Source organism: Paralichthys olivaceus, chromosome 14 (genome assembly GCF_024713975.1).
Source record: "Paralichthys olivaceus isolate ysfri-2021 chromosome 14, ASM2471397v2, whole genome shotgun sequence".
Taxonomy (NCBI): Eukaryota; Metazoa; Chordata; class Actinopteri; order Pleuronectiformes; family Paralichthyidae; genus Paralichthys; species Paralichthys olivaceus.
In genome coordinates this window covers 24,041,567-24,049,693 of record NC_091106.1, presented here as the reverse complement: position 1 = coordinate 24,049,693, position 8,127 = coordinate 24,041,567, and the positions used below count along the sequence as shown (strand labels likewise).

Here is an 8,127-nt window from a genome sequence, read left to right as displayed (position 1 = left end):
TGTCTGTGTGTGTGTTGAGTCTCTGTGTTCAGTCGTGTTGCAGCAGCAGCAGCTGGAGGAAGTTTAGACCGAGCAGAACCAGTCGGTCCGGTCAGGAGCTGCTCTCTGATTGGCTGGACAGGACGGAGCTTCTCCTCTGAGGTGAGACAGAAACTCTGTAAAGTTTTATTGTCGTCAAACTAAAAAAAACATTTGATTGTAGAGATGTTGATTAGAACTGCTGCCCCACAATGCACTGCACCAGGAGACAGAGGCAAAACTGAAAAGTAAAAAAAAGTAAAAGATAAAATAATAATTTACATCAAAAAGCGGAGATGATATATATGTGTGTGTGTATATATCAGTATATATACACACACACATACTGTATGTGTGTGTATATATATATATATACACACACACACACATACTGTATGTACTATAACACACTAATCGGCCAGGACATTAACTCTGTCATTTACAGTCAGTTAATTAAACTCTGTCTCTGGTCATTAGAGTCTCCAGACCACCTGGGGGCAGTATCACTGTCGCAGGAGCAACACTCACTCCTTCGGTCCAAGATGGCCGACACGGCAGCCACGCACAGGTGTCATGAAGAAGTCAACTCAGGTAAAAACAGACACGTATGTAACATGTATGTAACATGTGTGTGAAACTACTATTTGTTGAAAGAGGATTTAAACTAAATTTAACTGAGCGAACTCTGATCAAACTTCACACATGAAGAACAGACGCTGACGAGAACTTAAATTAAATCATCGGAAACATTTGGAGAAATAATTTATTTTTAATTTGCAGCAGATTCACAGTTTGTCCATCGTTGTAGTTTCTGAGTTGATGGTTGAACATTTACTCAGATTCGTTTTTCTGTCATCTCATAAAAACTTGTTCATAATAATGATCATGAAAATTCAACATAACAAAGAAACTAATAATTATTCAATTGTTCAATTAAAACAATCTGTAAAAGAACGTTTGTCTTAAAACTCGTCCATCAGAGAAACACAGTCTGCTCAGGCTCCGGGTTTGAGTCATTTTGTCTGGGATCCATCAGGGGGCAGTAGAGTCCCTGCAGGACTGTCTGCAGGAGGACGACTGACTATCTGTGTCTCTCTGTCTCTGTCTCTGTCTGTGTCTCTGTGTCTCTGTCTCTGTCTGTCTGTGTCTCTGTCTGTGTCTCTGTCTGTCTGTGTCTCTTTCTGTCTGTGTCTCTGTGTCTCTGTCTGTGTCTCTGTCTGTGTCTCTGTCTGTGTCTCTGTCTGTCTGTCTCTGTCTGTCTGTGTCTCTGTGTCTCTGTCTGTCTTACTGAGTAATTGAGATTTTACACCAGAATCAATAAATGATCAGAGCCACAATCTTAATAAATCTCCAGCAGACGACAACACGAGTCTTTAAAATGATCGTCCTCGAATCAAACTACGAACAAATGAAAAAGACGAAAGAGTCGAACTAAAAACATTTTCTTTCTGTCGCAGGTTTTCAGTTTTGATTTGTTCAGGTTTTGTTGTAACGAGATTAAAGAAGCTCGATCGCATCAAAATATTCACACACACACACACACACACACACACACTCACACACACACACACACACACACACACACACACACACACAGACACACACACACACACACACTCTCTCTCTCTCTCTCTGGGTGTAGATCTCGTTCGTCAGTGACCCTGTAGAACGATGTTTACTTCCTGTTTCACCTGTAAATTCAGGATTAATCTGCACATTTAAACTCGACGTCTTCTTGAGTTCATGTGATAAATATCTGGTCTGTACGTCCGTCACACACGTGATCCCACAATGCTCTGCTGCGTCCTGCACGTCGCTGAGTGTTTGGAAAACACAGAAACACTTTGATTTCTTTACGAACTCGACGGTCGTGATGACGGAGGAATTTCTTCATGTTGCTTCATGATTCTGTTTCGAACCGTCTCATGACTTTGAGTGTACTTTATAATTCCGTGACACCTGCACATACATGTGCGATTGTACATATAAAACATAACATACAACATATCATCACATGAGATGTTTGAAGTGTGTTTTTCATATTTCACAGAAAATCACGTCGAGGTTTAACAACCGGAAAAATTCAAACTGAGAAAGAAAATACAAAACAACACAAACAGTAACTGAGGCCCGAACAAAAAACTTTATTTAAAATCTTTTTATTGACAAATGAAAGAAGCTTTGACGGACAGTTTTTTTTCTTAAGCATCAGACGTGAAAATAAAAATAAACAAAACAATATTTAACGTTATCAAACACTTTCAACGTCATGAACAATATTATATATAAATAAAAACAGTTTCTAGAATTAGACTCCATGATAAATACATATTATAAATATATAAAGATGACGTCACTGTGTCCGCCCCCCCCCGTGTGATTGACAGGTGGTGTGTGATGTGCACAGCTTTGACTCAATAAACGGATTCTCACGTTAACGATGACATCACCTGACTGAGGTTTATACAACAGCCAGCTCAGCCCTGCGCTCTGATTGGTCGAGCTCAGCTGCGGGAACACGGTGAGACGACAAACTGGACCTGAACATTTTCATCCTTTCATTTTGTCGTCGCAACAGATTCACGTCTTTTCTTTCTTTAGACTCGAACGATGATCGAGAATCGTTTCATTAGATAAAAACATGAAGGTTGGGATTTTTCTTTAAATTGTTATTTGTCTTTCAGACGTTCGGTTCGACTTTGATTTATTTCATCAGATCATTTGTGTTTTCTCACGTTCCGCAGCCAACAACAGTGCGATGATTTGATTTCCACTGTGTTTATTGTAAAGAGACGCACAATCTTTAAACCTCTGATACAAGAGTCTGATTCAGAACAAAGATTAGTTTCTGAACTGAAACTAAAAGATCATTGAAGATAAACAAAGTATTTTGTGCATCATTTAATCATTTAAATATTTTATTATAAATGTGTTTATTTCACCCGTCGTAAATTATTCTGTCCAAATTTATAGAAACTATTTTTGAATAAATTTCAAAATAATTTGTTAAATGCGTCATTAAAAAAAGATAAAGGATGTTGAACTGGTTTTAATCAGAGTCAAACTTTTATTTGCTAAATCTAAATTATTTCACGTGTGAAAATAATGATGGATTTTTGAAAATAATGTAAAAATTCCGCGATGAAAATTGTGAAGATTGTGACATAAACTCAGAAACGTTGGTGAAACTTTGGGAAATATCCCGATAATTTAAAATCAACGTTTCTCTTTGAATATTTTTATTTTCTTTTTTCTACAAAAGAGCAAACGACGGCTCTGTTGGTAAAATAATATATAATATATATATAAAACACACAATATTATTTTAGTTTATTTCTTTCAAAATCAGAATAAAATGAAAACATCTCCAGTTTTTGTGAAACGAGAAACATTTATCCTGGATTTGATCATATTTAGTTTTTAGCTTTTTATTCCTAACGTCTGTCTGTTTGACTCATCAACATATTCACTGTGATTAAAATTCATCATTTTAAATCACTTCCAATTAAAGTTGTGTTCGTGTTAATATTTAATGTTGAAATGAAGACAAAACGCAGATCCATTAAAGTGCAGCAGTCGTGTGTCTGATGCTGTGAACGCTCACAAAGAGAAACTGAATTCATCTGACGTGGACATGAGGCTTTAGAATAATAATAAATCACAGTGTTGCTGGTTATTTGACAGAGATGCAGCAGTTTGAACCTCCACAGTCTGGTGCTCAACACGGAATATCACATTTTGAAGTTAGATAATTATCAGTCGGTCGCTGCAGGTTTCAGGTCGTGTCGAGAAAGAAATTTTTACTGCGCCACAAATTCAGAAAACAACATTTAATTTCTGTGTGACGTGGTGAGAAGATCTCACGGCTGTGGCAGAACATTATTTTTAAAAACAGATTTAACAAAGACTTTAAATCAACACAAAGACTTTTAAACGGAATCGAACGCGTCGACAAAGACGTTTTACCTGAACGCACCTCAGAACCTCCGCAAACAGAAAAAACGGCTTTTACCAACAGCACCGAACACAGCCGAGCGTCAGCCTGCCGCAGTGGCACCTACCTCGTGCAGCGTTACCATGGCGATAATACACCCCCCCCCCCCAACCCCTCAGCGGCCATTTTGTGTCCTGGGACCGTTTCCGTGTTCATGTGATGCTGCTGGTGAAATTTTAAAGCTTCACAAACAAGAGGCAGCTTCACGACATCAGCAGCACCTTCGCTTTCGTCCGCAAGAGAGTCGCCCTCAACACACCCCGAGAGAGAGAGAGAGAGAGAGTGTGAGACCCCCCCCCCCCCATCAACGCCGCCACCTTCCCCCAACAGCTGCTTTTCTTCTGGTTCTTTTCATTTTTTTAACCCAACAGCTTCCACACACCCGATGACCTCCGTGTTTATGCTACAGCAGCGGCCATCGAGTTTCATTAGAGCCTGGTGTAACGTGTGTGTGTGTCTGTGTGTGTGTGTGTGTGTGTGTGTGTCTGTGTGTGTGTGTGTCTGCGTGCGTGCATTCAGAAGCGTTGTCTATTGTTTGACTCAGTTCTGATTTGATTAACAGTCCATTGGTGGTCAGTGCTTCACTGCTCATTAACGGCTGGTACGACTGGCACCAAGCCAGAGTGTGTGTGTGTGTGTGTGTGTGTGTGTGTGTGTGTGTGTGTGTGTGTGTGTATTGATCTGAAGTTGCTGGTTGAGTTCACGTTCGGAGGATGAATCACATTTTGTTGATGTTGATGAAAAACTTGCTCAGGTTGCGTTCACGTGATTTCAGATGAAAAAGATTTGCACACGTGTGATTTTAAACACGTGTAACTTCTTTAAGACGCTGCTTTGACTCTTTATGACCTCGTGTCTGACTTTATGTTGGTTTTGTGTTGTTGCTGGTCAGAGTTAATGAAACAGTAGAAACCAAAGACAGTAAATAAAGATGGACTCTTCCTCCCACCGTCCCGTCTCAGCTGTCAATCATCACGTCATCACTGTTTTTATAAATAACCGATTAAACCAAACTGATCGGAAACAACTGAACAAAGAGAACGAGCTGAAACGACAGAAACATCTTTAAACATTTATTTAACGTCTACTTTGACTTTTTAGTTTGGTTCATGTCCCGTCTGCTAACATGGAGGAGGAGGAGTTATAAACTATACTGCAGCCAGACACCAGGGGGCGATAGACACTCTTTAGTCACTGACGGAGGCTCACATTTCCATCGCTGTCAATCAGAGCAGAGTCGATAAATACCTGGGCTTCCTGTCTTTATGCTAAGCTAGGCTAACCACCTGTGGAGTGTGGACAGCCGTCGTCATGGTAACAGTTGTACTCACAGTTCAACCTGCGGTAATTTGTTGTGTGTGTGTGTGTGTGTGTGTGTGTGTGTGTGTGTGTGTGTGTGTGTGTGTCATTGATTGAGCTCTTCCTGCTCTCTGATTGTCATAGTTTCCAGATGTCTGATTACCAGTGAACGCTCCTCTGATGACTCGTCAGTTACTGGAAAACTTTCTGTCTTTAATAAACTTTAATAAACTTTAAATGTTTAATCGTTTTCTCACCTGAGAGTCTGAGTTTAATGATCTTCTTCCTCTGAACCCAAACTGAATAAGTTTCTGAAACTCAACCGGCAGCGTTTTCAAAGTTCATATTCAACGTTCTCCAGAATGAGTGGCGTGGACAGCAGGCGTAACCATAGCAACAGGGTGACTCCGTACTGTAAAAACGTGATCTCAGGGTTTTATCCAACGTGAGAGCGTCTCCTGAACGTAACGTGAGAAATGAACCGAAGCTTCACTGTGATTTTAAATCTTTTATAAGTTCGGTCACAGTTTGATCATCAAAGTAAAACTCGAGTGTCTCTTGACGGATTTTACCTGAGCTGCAGTAACTAAAAGGCTTTTATTCTGAAGCAGCCGGGCCGACCGACAAACCCGGAGATGTTGACTTGTTCCTGAAATAAGTTGTTTTAAAGGAAATGAAACCTGAACTGGTTTTTCTGTGTCCTCACCTTTTTTCCGTCTCGTGTCTTCGCTGTGTCTCGTCCCAGCTTCTCTTCAGGATCGATCTGGGTCCTCGTCGTCAGTGAGACACAGAACGCTGCTCTCCGCTCCGCTCTCCACTTTATCCTCCGTTCTCAGTTTCCTCTTTAGTTTGGATTGAAAACCCATCAGAGGAGCTTTAAGCTGTGAACCCTGTGGACCTACTGTTACTGCAGCTGACAGACGAGCTGCCTCCGCCCGGCCTCGCTCACTAATCCGTCCAACAGCAGCTCTTAAGTGCAACTTTGACTCATTGGTAATGTTGCAAATAAAGGATTTTGTTCCTGCACAGAAAGACACGTGATGTCTGTTGAGTTTACAAACAAGTCGTTTCACTCTTTTATTTTTATATTTGCTGAATCGTCGAGACGCGAGCTTCGACCCCTCGGACGCTAACGCCTGACCTCACGGGTGCAAATCCCACAGAGACACATCTGGATCACAGCCTGTATATCTAAAAACATCCCACGCAGCCGTGTACACACAACACGCTCCGTGCACACAAACATGTGCTCACAGTCTCGAGCAGAGTCCTTGGGCCCCGGGCGCCCGGCGGACGTTCACATCCCGTCCTGAAGAGCGAGCAGGGGCAGCGGTGACTCACTGAAAATCATGTTTTCATCAGTCGCTTACACTCAAACTAAGAACTGCTGTTTCACTCTTATGATGTCGGGGAGAACTTTAACAAGGTTCACATCCTGGACACATGGAGACGCAGAGACTTCGACCTGGAAATGAAAACAACAAACATCCTGGATCGTTAAATTTAGCCTCATGAATTCACGACTTCTTGAAACATGAGAAATGTAAGTGACTGTTGATCAGCAGCTTCGTTTCACTGCAGGTTGAAACATATTCGGTCCAAGTTCATACAAAGACTGTGCTTCTTCTTCTTCTTCTCTTCTTCTTCTTCTTCTTCTTCTTCTATCATCTGCTTTTCTTCCTTGTGATGGAAACGTTCCGTTCTTTGGTCAGAATCGTTTCATCTGATTCTGAAACGTTTGGTGATGAGAAGATAATTTAAGGTCTTCAGATATTTTCCTCTCGATCATTAGAACCAAACCTGTTTTTAAGAACGCTCTGTGGGCTGGTGTTTGTTGTGGAATTCTCCGGCGCAGGACGGAGGCGGTGTTTTACCGTCTCTGCTCCACAGCGTTCACTGGAGAATATTAATATCACCATCTGTCCCGCAGGGATTTACTGCGGTTTACTGATCAGGATGGAACAAGCTGTTTTCAATAAACAAATTCAACATTTTCAAACACCGCACCCCAGCTCTCCGTTCATAATGCGTCCCGTGAAATGCAACCTAATGCGTCTGCGGCCTGAACCGACGGTTTAATGTCGGCGTGTTTCTGGGGTGTAATTACAGTGGAGTTTGCAGAACGATGGTCTCTGGTTACAAAGTGCTGCAGGAAGCGAAAGCAGCAACTAATGAGCTGTAATACAGGAAAGAGCCGCGCTGCAGATTAAAGGCTGCTCGTGATCTATATGACCGACGTTCCACATATGATTACACATGTCAGCACGTCTGTGGGAGACGTGGAACTTCAGGTCGCTGTCAGGGAACCGTTTATCTGACATTTTAAAAACTGAACCAACTCGTTTTCATTTAATTTGATTCTAAAATAAAAATAAAAGATTATGTTTTCTTTGTTTTTCACATTTAACAACAGTAAAGTGAGAAACACTGTTAAACGGCAGGTTTAGAAATGAAAAGTGAGATTTCTTTGTGTTGTGAAATGTTTGAAACTAGAAACTTACTGTAGTAATACAGTAGTAATACTGAGTAGTACTCACAGGGTAAGCTAACCCTTCACTGTTGGAGTTGTGTTCACTGATGATCTAATGAATGGATCCTCTCAGACTTATCTCAGGACTCATGGTGCAGCCGTGACGACGAGCTGATAATCGACCTTCAGCCTCACTGAGCCTCCGACTCCAGGAAGTTGAGATTTCTTACCATTTTACCAATCGCTGCAGAGTGAAGACACCTGAGCTGAAGTTCAGTCAGTTTCATCTTTCACTTAGTAACGTGACGACTTTCATGATGTGACCAACGAATATGAACAAGTTTCC

The 8,127-nt window shown here is 41.3% G+C and overlaps 1 long non-coding RNA gene across 1 annotated transcript in view; it reads left to right on the top strand.

The window, feature by feature from the left end:
* LOC138413640 (uncharacterized) overlaps nucleotides 1-8,127 on the top strand; it is a 42,128-nt gene continuing 34,001 nt past the window's right edge. The window contains exons 1-3 of the long non-coding RNA XR_011246052.1: nucleotides 1-141; nucleotides 496-609; nucleotides 2,406-6,854. This is a non-coding gene — a long non-coding RNA (uncharacterized lncRNA). The remainder of the gene's footprint in view (nucleotides 142-495; nucleotides 610-2,405; nucleotides 6,855-8,127) is intronic.